General features: G+C 41.6%; 1 protein-coding gene across 5 annotated transcripts in view; it reads right to left on the bottom strand.

The window, feature by feature from the left end:
• SOCS2 (suppressor of cytokine signaling 2) overlaps positions 1-15241 on the bottom strand; it is a 65571-nt gene that overhangs the window by 43790 nt on the left and 6540 nt on the right. The gene's annotated exons all lie outside the window — the stretch shown is intronic.

Here is a 15241-nt window from a genome sequence, read left to right as displayed (position 1 = left end):
CTCAACATATATTCCCACAGATACACAGCAACATTAGTATAGAGATTTATTCTGTGATGTTTACTGCATCATTTTTCACAATAGCAGAAAGCTGGAAACAACTTAAGTGCCCACAAGGGGTTGATTAAATCAGCGATGGTGTGTTCATATCATGAAATACTGTACAGATGTTAAAAAGAATGATATAGAGCTTTTTTGTTACCATAAAAGATATAGAAGGGTATATAGCTGCAGAGAGGTCTGAAATACTAATTTTAAAAAGCAAACTGCAGAACAGAATGCATAGTATGATGCTATTTGTGTGCACTTTTATAAAACGATTTAAATATATGCTTATCTTACATTAAAAAAAATCATGGAAGAACAAAAAGAAACTTTTAATGATAGTGACCTCTAGAGAGTGGGATTAGCAGGGTTTGCGATTTTACTTTTCACTTCATAACCTTCTGAACAGATTCAATTTCTAATCATGACAATAACTACATTATTACTTTTAGAATAACTGAAAGACTAGCTAATAATAAAAGCTTATACTAAACGTACATGAACAGAAACAGAACTATGCTCTTTTATGGGACAGTCATCCAAAGCCACTTTCACGTTCTTCTCATCTGTACCAGGATAACTAAGCCTACGTGAACGGACGTTAACTCATTAGCTTACACAGTGGAATGTTCAAAACAGTCGTTTACTCTCCATTCCACAGTCATCTGGGGTGTTTCCATTATGAAACACGTTGACGTCGGTCAGTTTCTAAACATCTTTCTTCCGACGCTGCGTTACAGGAGGTCCAGGAGCCCCGAGCGAGCAGCGCCAGGAAGCCTCTGGGAGGAGCTCCCCGGCCGCAGCCGGCTACACACAAAGAACTTTTTCTACATCACCCAGCGGCGCCAGGATCACTTCCCTGTCGACAGCCCGTGTGCACGTCGCAGACTTTAGAGCCAGCCCCTGTAGCAGTTCCGTTTGAAACTTCTTAAGTAGAAAGAGCAGAAACTCTCACAAGTGAAATTCCTCCTCGGGCAAAGACACACTTTCCTGCCCTCATTCCTGTCTTTTTCATTCTCCCTTAACTAGTTCCTAGAAATATCCAGTCGAGCTATTTCGTTTCTGGTCTTGTGCCTCTAAATCAAAGTCAACTGTGCCCAGTCTCCGCAAATGAATCTTGGTTTTTCACCGCCTTGATTAACCGTAAGAGTCCTCTCTTCTGGTGTTCCATTAACCCGCTCATTAAATGTCTTTTGGAAATGTAGGGTTCGAAGTTCCGTAGCTTACACATTTCTTCTAAATCTAAAACGTTCCTCCACTAAAATTATATTTCAGTGAAGCAGTTTTTGAAAAATGGTCATTTTGCTTCGAGTATTCTGAGGCTTAACTGCAGTGCCAACAAGTAAAAACTTGTTATCTGGCCAGTTAGTGTTTAAGGGGGAAGCCAGTAAGTTTAAAGAGTTAACTCATTATATTACTTGGTAATCCCTCTCATTTGTTCACAAACAATCTTTAACTTGCTCTTCAGATATTTAGAATGTAAATGAAGGAAATGACCGTGATTCTCACCTGTAATTTGAGAAGATAACTTTTCCGCAGTCCATTTCTCCATTTTTCTCTCCCCCCAATAAAACAGCAAGAACAGTAAACAGGAATCAAATCTCAAGGTTTAACCTGAAAGTAGTCTTTCTGGTTACTGAATTGAGAAATGTTATTAGAAAATAAGGGGGAAACGTGCCTTTTAAAAAAAGTTTGGAAGCTAATCTAGTGTCAGTAGCTAAAACCATATTTTATGATATTGGTCACTCCTAAAAGTCTAGATACTTGCTTATTTTTGTCATAAATCCATATTAACAATTCATTACTTTGTTAGCCTTCTCAGCTTTGGCACTAAATGGAAGGTGCTGTTAACAGCCTTCAAAACTGAAGTTCTTTTATTTCTTCTGCCACTTGAGTAAAAGTTCTGCCACAAAATTCTAATAACACTAAGTTCCTACAAATCAACTTGGAAATGTCTAAATGTGTTTTTCCTAGAAAAAATGCCAGACATCAATTTTATCTGGCAACCATCAAAATATATCAGACCACAAAACTATACATTCCTGGACCCCACAAGAAGCATGGCAAGGAATTTTAGCCAGCCAATCCAAGGGGTCAGTGGCAACTCCATCTGTAGTCTACAACTTGGGCAACAACACTGAAATTAACTCCTGCTATCAAGAAAGTATCAGGCTTCCTGCCGGGTCAGTAAAGATCTACCTGCCAATGCAGGAGACCCAGGAAACATGGGTTCAATCCCTGGGTCAAGAATATCCCCTGGAGGAGGAAATGGCAACCCACTCCAGTATTCCTGCCTGGAAAATCCCATGGACTGGTCCATAGGGTCTAAAAGAGTCAGACTGATCACATGTGTGCATGTGCACATGCACACACACACACTCACATATACCAAGAAAGTAATATCCCCCAACCCCAAAAAAAGTAATGGGTGGAAATTTCAAATCCATCTTCTCAATTTCTGGTTTATGATTACATAGGGTTATTTAACCCATCAGCATGTTAAACTCATGTTCACAAAAAAGCCAGATAGCCTAAGTAAATGGAATTTTTATTTGCATGTTCTGTTATTTCATATGAAGACAAATGACAGAAAACATGGGAATTGAGGGGAAAGAACCATTTCCCAGAGTGTCATTGTTAGTATAACTTCTATAAATACAGTATGGTATACCTGATGTATACAGTGACCTTGAAACAGAAAGTGCCTTTGGAATCTATCAGTCACTTATTCAACACCTAAAATGAAAAACATAATGGGAATTAAAAGACACTACCAGCACAGAATTTGCCATCTAGGGAGAGAAGATACCACTTTAAGATTTCAAAAAGTTGTGAGGCTGGCCGGCATAGAGGAGGGGAACAAGGGATGGTTGTTTTTCCTTCTGTCTTTCCATACTCCTTGGCTTTTTGATCCACGCTGCATGTGGACTTTGGTAAAAATATAAGAGCTGCAAAACCATAGTAATGGGAAGGAAGTGGTAGGTAATAAGCAATAGGAAGCATCCTGCTATAGCCAGAAACCTCATGGGGAATGTATAGTACATGCAGATCTGTCCCTTTGCTTTATGTCTCAAATAAAGTTCACTCTGTCTCCAGAATCTCCCACAAATTCTCCCCCTTCACCGCCTCCTCACCACTGCCTGAGGCTGCAATGACCTCCCCACAGTCACCTTCCCCTGGTCCGTGAGTTCTGACCCTTTCTGATCCCTTCAGCAGTCCAGCAAAGACTGTGGACTCCACCTCAGAATACTGTGTTTACATTATGAAATTAAACACAAATCACAAAAGCTGAATTCTATTAAAAATGTGTATGTTAAATTATGCTTAAGTTCTGTCCGACTCTTTGCAACCCCATGGACTGTAGCCCATTAGGCTCCTCTGTCCATGGAATTCTACAGGCAAGAATAGTGGAGTGGGTAGCCATTCCTTTCCCCACGGGATCTTCCCTACCCAGGTATCGAACCTGGGTCTCCTAATTGGCAGGCAGATGCTTTACCGTCTGAACCACCAGGGAAGCCCCAATAATATACATAGTTCTTTATTAATTCATTAAATGACACAATGTAGTTGTGGGTCTAACAGCTACAGTAGTATTTGTTTAGTGAAAAGTGCAAAGGATATTTTGAGATATCTGCAACAACTGTATTATTGTATCAAAATACCTTATTTCTGTTGGTGATAAACTCATTTCTTCTGCTAATTCTACTGTGATCTGTTGCCCAGATTTGTATTTGAAAAAAAATATTCAATTTCAGTTAGAGGTTAGTGACAATGTTATTTTTTTTCCCCCATCCAAGTTCACAGATCCCAAGCTTTCTATCCACGGAACTCTTGCAAGTCCAAAGTCGCAATAAGAAGCCCTGATCTAGGGTCATGCCCAACGGGACCAGTCTCCTCATTGCCTCAAATCTGATGCTGTCATTCTCCTGCTCAAAAGTTTTCAATGGTTCCCATGCTTCCCAAGTGAAAAATAAACTTTTCTGAAAGGCAGGACAAACCCTTGGTTGGTTCTCTGCTCACCAACTCAGGCTTATCCCCACCTGGATTGTCTCTTTTGCATTTGAACCTCTACCCACAATGGTCCGTTCTCCCCTTGGAACTCCTTCGGCCTCCTTGTCAGTCAGGCCAACTGCTTAAGTGCCAGGTTAAAAGCCAGCTCCTCTCTGATGCCTTCCTGACATCTTGAAGCAGACCCAGGTGTTTCATCTCAGCTTCCACTACTCTTTGTATCAATTCATACTCTTTATATTGATTACTGCATTGTATTCTAATTGCTGGCATGTGTGTGTCCCCACTACCCGCAATCTCCCTGAGGGTAGAGACCGTTTTAACTTTCTCCAGGACCTTGCCCCCTGCTTGGCAGATGCAGATGCTCAGTAAGTATTTGTTGAATGATGCAGTGAATGAATGATCAAATAAATGAATGATCAAATAAATGAAAGAGATAAATATGAAGAGGGAGCAGGCAAAGATTACTGTTTCTAATATGGGTTAGAGGAGAAGATATGAAATGGAGTGTAAAAGAAAATATTGTGCTCATAAAGTTTGCGTTAAGGACGTGTCACATATTCTGATTTTTTCAAAGATCATCCGTAAATGCAGTAGAAGATAATTGTCCATTAAAACAGCAATTCTGGTATTGTGATTATACACAAATACACTATATAAAAAGACCTCAACCTAGAAATAGGTTGCATCCTAAAGCAAGGTTTGCAAACCAGTTGTCTGGAATTTAAAATACAATTTCCCTCAGAAGCCAGTTAACATTCGGTGATCATACAAAAGTTCATTTGATTTGTAACATGCCAGAATGGCTCCATGTTTAATTGAAAATTGGTAAAAAATAATACTATTCAGTACTCATCCAATATTACCAAATAAGCAAAAGGGTAATCAGAAGTGAATGTGAGTATTATTTACCTTGAATATTAACACTAGAAGAAAGACAAGTTTAATTTTAGCAGGGTGGGAAAGCCCAGAGAGATATTGGTGGAAGATCAGAAAAAACTGCTGGTTATTTCAATAGCAAAACATAGTAGCCCTAGCTTTTTTTTTTTTTTTTTAAATTGAAGTAAATTTGAGCTTTCCAAATGGCACAGTGGTAAAGAATATGCTTGCCAATGCAGGAGACGCAAGAAATGTGGTTTCCATCTGCGGGACAGGAAGATCCCCTGGAGAAGGAAATGGTGACCACTCCAGTATTCTTGCCTGGAAAATCCCATGGACAGAGGAGCCTGGTGAGCTACAGACCATGTGGTGCAGAGAGTCAGACACGACTGAGCACAGCACACAGACAGTTAATTTTCATTAGGTTCAAGTGCACAGCATAGTGATTCAGGGTTGGGGTTTCTTTGGGGGGGGGGGGCTTTTTTTTTTCATATTATATTGCATTATAAGTTGTTACAAGATATTGACTGTAATTCCCTATGCTATTCAGCAAATCCTTGTTGTCTTGTTTATTGTATGTATAGTAGTTTGTGCCTAGCTTTTAATATGTATAATTTCACTTCAATTATATGGGTTTAAGACCTTTCCTTTTGGTCCACAAATGGCTCACACAAAGGAAAGAGAAAACTTATTTTTGCAGCACTTGTTTTGGAAGACAAAGAGGAAGGAGGAATCGAGTTAAGGAGGTTATGTGTGTCCTATAAAGTTTACCTGAGGTCAAATTAGTCAAGCCAGGGAGAAGAGAAAAGAAGCAAGGTATACACAACAGGAAATAGGTGGTGGTGATTACTGCTGCTCACTAGGTTTGTCTGTTTTTCTCCCTGTCCCACAGAGGAGGACTGGACTGCCTGGCCCTCTTGTGGCTGGGTGGCTCCATTCTGCAGAGTTCTGGCCAATGAACTGACAGTAGAAGTGACAGCATTTAAATGCTAACAAGACATTCTCTGATTTCTCCTTTCCTGGCCTCCGCCACGTTGGAGGAGATGGCAGCTTTGCCAGCCTTGGTTCCAGGATGACTAAGAGAAGAGTTGCTCTGGTGACACATGGATGAGCAGAGAAATCTGTGTTAAGAAGCAAACCTTTGTTGTTTTCAGCCTAGGAAAATTTGGGGTTGTTTGTTTTGCAGCATAACCTAGTTTATTATGACTGACACATTATTTGTATAATTTACCTCCAGAGAAAGGAAAAGGGTAATAGGGAAGAGATGGTGTGTTATGGTTGCCTTGGAAAGAGCCCTAAAGGAGATTAAGAGGAAGAGAAAGTGAAACTGAAGTCGCTCAGTCATGTCCCACGCTTTGCGACCCCACTGACTGTAGCCTACCAGGCTCCTCCGTCCATGGGATTTTCCAGGCAAGAGTACTGGAGTGGGTCGCAATTTCCTTCTCCAGGAGATCTTCCTGATCCAGGGATTGAACTCAGGTCTCCCACATTGTAGGCAGACGCTTTACCGTCTGAGCCACCAGAGGAAGAGAGGAAAGGTATAAATTCAGATGTAAAGGATCCTTCTAATATGGATGCCCAGGACCTGGAAGATCTTGTGTTACTTCTAAAATCAAAGTCCTGAAAGTGAAAGTTGCTCAGTCATGTCCAACTCTTTGCGAGCCCATGGACTATACAGTCTATGGAATTCTCCAGGCCAGAATACTGGAGTGGGTAGCCTTTCCCTCCTCCAGGGGATCTTCCCAACCCAGGGATCCACCCAGGTCTCCCACACTGCAGGCAGATTCTTCACCAGCTGAGACCAGGGAAGCCCAAGGATACTGGAGTGTATAGGCTATCCCTTCTCCAGGGAATCTTCCCAACCCAGGAATTGAAGCGGGGTCTCCTGCATTGCAGGTGGATTCTTTACCAACTGAGCTATGAGGGAAGCCTGAAGTCAAAGTCCTAATACTATCATTACAAATTGGGCAAGGTCGTAGCACTCTTAATATTAGCTACATATGACTAAAAGGTATATGATTCAGCATACATCATTGACATACATTCTGGCTGCAGGCCTCAGAAGTTAAAAGCATTGTAAGCTTACTCAGAAAAAGGAGAGAAGAGTGAATAAAAGCATGGATTTGGGAATTAGATGGGCCTGAGTTCAAATATCAGTTCTGCCTCTTAAATCAACCTAACTGTCAATCCTCTTGTCTCTAAAGAGGAGATAAAAACAGAATCTACTTCAAAGGTTTGATGGGGGCACTAACTGAGGTCACACTTGTAAAGTGTCAGATGCAATACCTGGTATTACTAAATGTTCCAGTTTTTCCCAGTCCCCTGGAAGCCCAAGGGCTGGTTGGTTATAGAAAGGCTGCCTTACTGCCCTGCCCTGAACATAATGAATCCCATGCCTACCCAATGCAGCTTCAAACTGGATTTCATGGGAGCTTTCAGTCATGAACAGGCTCAGCGCTGAACCTCTGCCAGTGACTTCCGCACACTCTTGCCCTCCTAGACTCTCAAGACCAGAGGTGTGCCTCACTTTAAAACAGATCTGGGAAAATCCAAATACGCACAATGATATTAATAGATAGGAGCAGGATTATTCATGTTCCAGGATTCTTGTCATTAAACTGGTGAGTCCAAAAATTTCCTTCATACTTTGCCAATTTCTTTCTTTCCTTTTAATACATTGTTTGACAGAGAAAAGGAATCATAAAAGTCAATAACTTCCTCCTCCATTAAGGGTCAATCGGAAATGACCAAAATCTATGTAAGTGGAAAAAATGACTTGTGAAAGCGTATCCTCTGCCCACAATTTTCTGGGAGCACATGTATTATGTTGGCCAGAAAGCAGAGCACAGGCAGACCTCCAGGGCCCTTGACAATGAAAACTCACCCAGGTAGTTACTGTGATTATGGCCGACACACATCAAATTCCTGTCTCTCCATCACAATCAAGATCTAAAAACCCAAGTCCAGACTCTACAATTATAGAGCAGTATGCAAAGATCCAGAGGAGGGCATGGCAACCCGCTCCAGTATTCTTGCCTGGAGACTCCCATGGACCTAGGAGAATATGGTCCATAGTGTGGCGAAGAGTTGGAACATGAATGAAGCAACTGAGCATGCACGTACATGCAAAGATCCACAGCCAAGAGGAAACGCAAAATGCTTCTAACTAGGATAAAAATGGAGTCAGCTGACTCCGGTTGTGAAAAGTGCAGAGTTAAGAGGATGTTGCTTTTTTAATAAATGAAAATATATTATGGCTCAGAGGCAAAATGTACACTACAATTTAAGTTGAAACAGACTCCATAGGAAGGCAGAGCTTGCCCCACCTCAGGCCACTCCCACCCCAATGGGGGAGAGATTTCTCCGACATCTGGGCATTTGGGTACTTCAGAGGAAGGAATCAAAAAGCAGGAAGCCACCAAGAGGTTGATTCGGTATTCAACTCGAGGTCAAACAACCAGAAGTGGACCCTAAGTTTTACAAGTGCTAGTTCAAGGTTCCTATACTGTAGCATCACACCGTCCTTTCCTGACAATGCAGATCTGTCACTTACCTCAGCCTGCCTGGCGTGGAAGCTGGCCTTCAAATGGAAGCATGCATTTGGGGGACCCAAAAGCCCAAAATCAAGGGCAAATGTGAGCCTGCAGACAAGGAAAGGGAGGCGATATCTGCACCCTCCCCCTAATCTTCTCCCAAGCCCCGCCTCCTTCCCACCCCATCACACCTAAATTGTCTCCTTAACTCCACTCTAGCTTTGTTCCAAGTCATTTCCAAAGGGCCCCTCCAGAGGGATTATACAAAACACAAACCTAGTTTGGTTACTCCCCCATTTAAAAAACTTTTATCCACTGCCCTCCAGATAAAATCTGAGCATTTCAGCAAAGTCTTTAAGATCTGATCAACTCACCTCTACCTCTTCTTCAACCTTTTAGGAGAAACCTTCCTCACCAAGGGTTTGTCTAAAGACTCCTTTCCACTTTCATAGTTTTTTGAGGTTTTTTTTTTCCCCTAATATTTATTTATTTGGCTGTGCCAGGTCTTAGTTGCAGGGTCTTTAGTTGCAGCATATGGAATCTAGTTTCCAGAAAGTTAAGTTGCTCAGTTGTGTCCAACTCTTTGCGACCCCATGGACTGTAGCCTAACAGGCTCCTTCATCCACGGGATTTTTCCAGGCAAGAATGCTGGAGTGGGTTGCCATTTCCTTCTCCAGGGATCAAATCCTGGCCCCCTGCATTGGGAGCATGGAGTTTTAGCCACTGGACCACCAGGGAAGTCCCTCCTTTCCACCCTTTAATACTCAGACACAAGGTACCTTCCTCCAAGGTCTTCTCTAACCCTTCAAAGCAGGTTGATGGCACCTGGTCCACAATTAATTATTACTGTCTTTATCATGGTGTTTCACAGTAAACTGTTAGTTAAAGACTCTATACAACATGGTCTCCTGAGAGGCAGAACCGGCTTCAGAGTCCAACAAAATCCTGAGTTTGACCCATGAATTCCCCGGTTACTGGGCAGGATACTCTCTCTCTCTCCAAGCCTCAGTTTCATTTTCAATAAATGGGGAAATACATACCTTATCAGTCTGTTGGCAGGGTTAAATGGGACAACAATACATACAGTATAAGGCAGAAAACATATCTGATGGTTTAATACATGTTAGTTCCTCTTCCCTCAACCCTTCCCTTAAGCTATAAGAAATCCTGTGATGCAAGAACTGTATTTTTTTTTACTCTTTTGTATTTCTGGCAAATAATACAGTAGGCACTTAACACATGTTGGCAGGAAAAAAACAGAAGAGGGACAGAGGAATGCAGAGGAGGAGGCAGGGAGAGAGGAAAGGAAGAAGGAAATTAAATAATGAAATGACCGAATGAATGAATGAAGCTAGAAACAAAGAGAGACCCTGATCTGTTAAAGCTAACAGCCTGGTCATGCGACTTTGAGAATGTCCTATCCTTCCCTACTAACAAACTCTGAAAGGATGTCCACAAATATTACTGTGTCACTTGGTAAAGACCTTCAACAAAGAGACTGGCAGATCTACCAGCAGTAGGCAGTGTACTCCAAAATAAGATTGGCACACGTACCCATGAAAAAATTTCATTCCCCAAACTGTTCATTTCTTATTCTGCTCTAAATGCTGGGCTTAATACAAAGAATACAAATAAACTGACCTTACTCTATGAGGTCTCAATTAACACACCTAATCAGTGGTGTGTTGTTAAATCAGGGGAGGTAAAAAGCTTTAATTTCTAGTGTCTGCCGATTTCTGTGGTGTAAATACTCCCACCAGGGATGATTTCAGTCTACGAATGACATGCCCATAATTGAACTCACAGAATCCCTAAGCAGGAAAATAAGATGAGAGAACTTTTCTGTCAGTGGTTCTAGCAAATGCAACAATGGAGAGGAAGTTGAAACTGCTACAGATGTGGTGATGGGTTTCAATTATCCCCCTTCTCTCTGCCCCTTTTTCCAGCAGATAACTGAACAGATGCCCTAAACAAATATGTAAAAATATAAACATAATTTCTGATCAAATATAGAAATACTGGCCACACCTGGAAATAGAAAAGAGGCAAAAGCAGCTCTGTTGGAAACCTAAGAAGGATCAAGTTCATCAAATGGCAGAGGGGGAAGTGGGCAGAGGACCTGAACAGGTATTTTTCTAAAGAAGACCTAGAGATGGGCAACAGACACATGAAAAGATGCTGAACATCATTAGTCATCAGGGAACTGCAAATCAGGATATCACCTCATACCTGTCAGACTGGCCATCATCAAAAAAATACAACAAATAGCATGTTAGCAAGGACATGGAGCAAAGAATCTTTATTTTACATTTGACAACTGGCTAGTTTGGAAAACAGTATGGACACTGCTGAAAAAATTAGAACTACCATACGATTCAGCAATTCCACTCCTGGTTATTTACCTAAAGAAAACAAAAAACTAAACTGAAAAGATTATATGCATCTGCATGTTCATTGCAGTGTATTTACAACAGCCAAGATACGGAAGCAACCTAAGTGTCCACCCCACAGATGAATGGGTAAAGATATGGTATATAAACATACAAGGGAATACTCCTCAGCCATTAAAAAAAGAAGAATTAAATCCTACCATTTTTGACATGGACAGACCTTGAGGGTATGATACTAAGTGAAATAAGTCAGAGAAAAATACCATATGACCTCACTTATATTTGGAATCTAAAAATAAAAGACAAAAAATGAAAATGGACTTATTGATACAGAGAACAAACAGGTGGAGGGAGACGGGCAGGACTGGTGAAGGGAATTAAACAGTACAAACTTGAAGTTTTAAAATAGGCATGGGGATGTAAAATGGGGCATAAGGAATACAGTCAATAGCACTCTAACGACTTTGTATCGGGACATGCTCACTGGACTTGTGGTGATTATTTCAAAATGTATTCAAACATCAAATTACTATGCTGTACACCTAAAACTAACGTAACATTGGACATAAACGATATTTCAACTTTTAAAAAGATGGCAGACGGCATGTTAAAATGGGAAATCAGACAACTCCTCTGGGTAGAAATAAACATGGAAAATATTTTCCTGTATGTTTAAGATCACAGCAGCTCTCTGGACCAAAACCTAAACAGGAAAAAGCATACCAAACTAACAGAAGGAAAAACCATTTAGCAAAATATAAGTTTTTATCTTAACATGGTTGGAAACTGGGGAGCTATAAATGTTATGGCATTGTGTGATGAAGCCTCACTCTCTCTGCCATAGGAAAGGGGCTCCTTGGGTGGTATGTATAGTTAGACAGAAGAGGAAGGCAGCTGGCAGTATTTCCTTCCCTCTCACTAGGATTCTGGCTGGCTTTCCCCCTCCCTCTGTTTCTCGCAGAGGCAGTACCACATGTGTAATAACACTCCACAAAATATGCTCCTGATCTCTAGGGCATGTCAGAGTTCCTATGTTAAGGATGCAACTCTGAGTGAGGGCTGCCTATGAAAGCAGTTTTATCTTTATGGAGCTGTAGATATTTATTGATGTGACCCCTTCTCTGTGACAACACTCGTGTGATCCAGCCTCTCTCATTGACAAAGTTCCCAAAGGGGTAAAAAGACTATATAGCTTTGCTCCATGGTTTCAGCAGAAATACTATCTAGCCGTTTGGGACTCTCGGGCTTTTAAGAAGCTACTGTGGCAACAGCTGTTACTTTACTTTAGTAATAAAGTTAAAGAAACCTGAACTCAAGCCACATAGGGGAAAAAATTAGAAATATCAAAAATATGCGAAGATGAGAATACAAGAAAACCCTGCCTACATAGGAGAGTGAAATGAAATTATCACAGAATCATTTTATGGAGAGAAACCCAGAAGGCGTGGAACGGCAGGCGTTGCCCTTCCATTCAAATGAAGGGCAACGTACATAGTGAAGAAACAGCTCCTGATACTTCACATAAAAAGATAAGAAACATGCACATGACAAAATGTGGCATTTGGGGCTGGCTACTTGTTTCAAAACCTGAAGGAAGCAAAGAATGAGATGAAGAGACAGATTTAAGCTTGCGGAGTCTTAATTTAGCTGTTTTCATTGGAATTTACATAATCTGGCCAGCAGGGTTGGATCTGATCAGCAAACAGGGCAACTTCACGATACAAAAGAGGGAAAGTGAGGCAAGAATGAACTGAGCCATTAGGCCCAGGAGCAGACAAAAGAAAGGATGGCTCCCCCGGTGAGGCTGGGAGGGTAGGCAGCCACCGGGCATCGCCAGCTCCTGGGCATGAGTCACCTCTGGCAGAGGCAAAAATGAGATCACAAAACAGCATGGATGGCAGGGTTTCGACTTTAAACCAGCAAGTAGATTAGAAACGCTGAGTTAAAAATTAATGCAAAACTCTGATGAGAATCAAGACATCGTAGAAATCAGCAGGAACCCATTCTTCCGGTGGAAGAAGTCAAGACCTGGAAATTACCCCCCCAGAGTCTTCCCAAGGCTGGCTGTCTAAATCCCAAAGGAAAACCCAAGGTTTAAAGAACTGTAGGGCTGACAGTCACCAAAGAAAAGTAGTGGCTACTGAAAGCCAGGGTAGCAGGGTGCTGCTCTTACAAACAGCAAACCTGAAAGGAAAACATCTGTGTGCCAAGGTGGACTCCGCCCTTGACTTGCTGGGTGGACGGTGCACGTGGGCACACCAATCTCCTGGCGGCCCCGGGGCTGGGTGTCCTCAGCAAAATGACACAACCAAATTATTGCATCTGAAAAGTGGTTTCAAGCTTTATTCTAGGAAGTGGAAACACTGGGAGAGGAGAATAAAGGGCCACTTAGTCAATGAAAGGCCTAGAATGAACGCCAACACTTTGTTGCTCCAAAGGCGAGAAATAACGTCTCGGGTGCAGGAGAAGCCTCAGCCCAGCTGTTAGATGTCACCACAGCCATTCAACCCCCACTCCCCTGGGCCTAAACCCTCAGCGGAGAAGGGCACGGCCTGGTCCCAGGACATTCCATCCCGTGGATTATTTGATGACGTGTCTGCCTCCTACCCTCCTCCCAGGGTACAATTTTCTAAAAGCAGAGAAAATCCTTCCCAAGAAAATAAACACTCCCAAACAACTGTCCCATTCTGTTACCTATTTGGATTACATAATTGCTATGAAGTCAAGAGTTTCTTACTGACACACCAGAAAAGACCTCTCAGCTCATAAGCTGAACTAACTGCCTTTTCTCCACTGCCCAAAGCCCTTTAAAAAAGCTCCAAGTCCCTAAAAAGCAGTCCCCATGGAAGGAAAAGCTCCACCACCTCAACTCTGCTCAGAATGGAAACTCGCATTAAAATATTTTAAGTCCATGGAATTCTATCAGTCCTGTATACTGTTTTCTACAACAACAATGACAATAATACAAACCCTTACTGATGCCCCAAATCACCCTTCATGGGAAGAAAACATGGGATATTTTTTCTGATTCTGTGGAGGAGAGCATACAACCTTAACTTTCTTGTTGGCCAGTATGTAAAAATGGGGTGACTAATAATTGGTAATGGGCATCATTTACCAGTCACCAAGTAAAAAAAGTTAACCCCCTCCTGACCCATCCCCACACTAGGAAAAAAACCACTAGGTCAAGCTGACTCGAACCCCACAGAGCACAATGCTAATTAAGATACCTATACTTTTTCCAGTTGAGGCAGCAGTAAAAAGGCTGAGGGTTTCTTTTATTGACTGCTCTAACTTGTTCATCTGGATCAATGTAGAAATAGTGGCAATTTGCTCTTCATAATTCCTCTCCAGGAATAAAAATGACTAGGATATTCCTGGAAAGCCTCCTCACTCACAAATTAGAAGACATACCTCCTATAATCACTGTACTTTGCTCAGTATAAAGATTAAATGAGATAATACACAGAAAGTGCTGAGCAAGCATCTGGCACACAATAATAACCTCAGTACATCCATGGCGCTAGTAGTTGTAAAAACAACACACAGCAAAACAAAACAAACAAAAAAGGGGGGAGGGCTGTTTCCTGATGCTCATCAACTTACTTGGAATAGGGAAAATTGAAACATAATGTAATAATAGTGCCACAGCCCAACCCAGAGATGTCTTTGCTGTCCTCTGGTTTTCTCATAATCAGTCACTTGCTAGCCATCAAGAACTTGCCACAATGCCCCAGGTACTCACACCCCACTATGTATCCAACTCTCAGGAACTGAGAAGTAGCAGAGTGCTTGAAACAATAAGAACAGAAATGAAAAAGACCTTAAGGAAATTTCACAAAGCCCCTTGGCACCGATCACGTAAAAGGTTTGCCAGCAAAGTCAAACATCCCACACTACACAATTGTCAGTGGAAAAAGAGGATACAGAAAGCAGAGATGCTGAACATCCTAATGAGAAGGTGATCTTCCCATCAGAGACCAGATACTCAAATTCTAGCTCTTCTGTAAAATTTAGACCACAAATAAATCCTTCCTAAGGCACACCTAGCAATCTTTTGTGCTTGGCTCTGCTGTTTGGACATGCATAGTTGTTTTCCTTCCAGTCACAAAACCGGTTTTTAAGAGCTTATGAAAATATTCATATTTTTGTGATATGCGATAAGCAGGTTTTACTCTATATCTCATGTGCTAATTTGCTTGGGGCACATACACAACTTACTAGGCTCACCTTCCCAGTGACACGCTATAGTATGCAATTAAGCAGGGCATTTTTTTTTTCAAAGGTGTCAAAATGAATCATGTCTGGAGTCCAGAAAAATGCATTTGCAACAGTCATGAGACTGGGTGACCAAAAAATGTCCGTAAAACTTTTATTTTGTATTGT

This window comes from Odocoileus virginianus, chromosome 24 (genome assembly GCF_023699985.2).
Source record: "Odocoileus virginianus isolate 20LAN1187 ecotype Illinois chromosome 24, Ovbor_1.2, whole genome shotgun sequence".
NCBI lineage: Eukaryota > Metazoa > Chordata > Mammalia > Artiodactyla > Cervidae > Odocoileus > Odocoileus virginianus.
The sequence above is the reverse complement of the archived record's forward strand: the minus strand, read 5'-3'. Positions and strand labels throughout refer to the sequence as shown.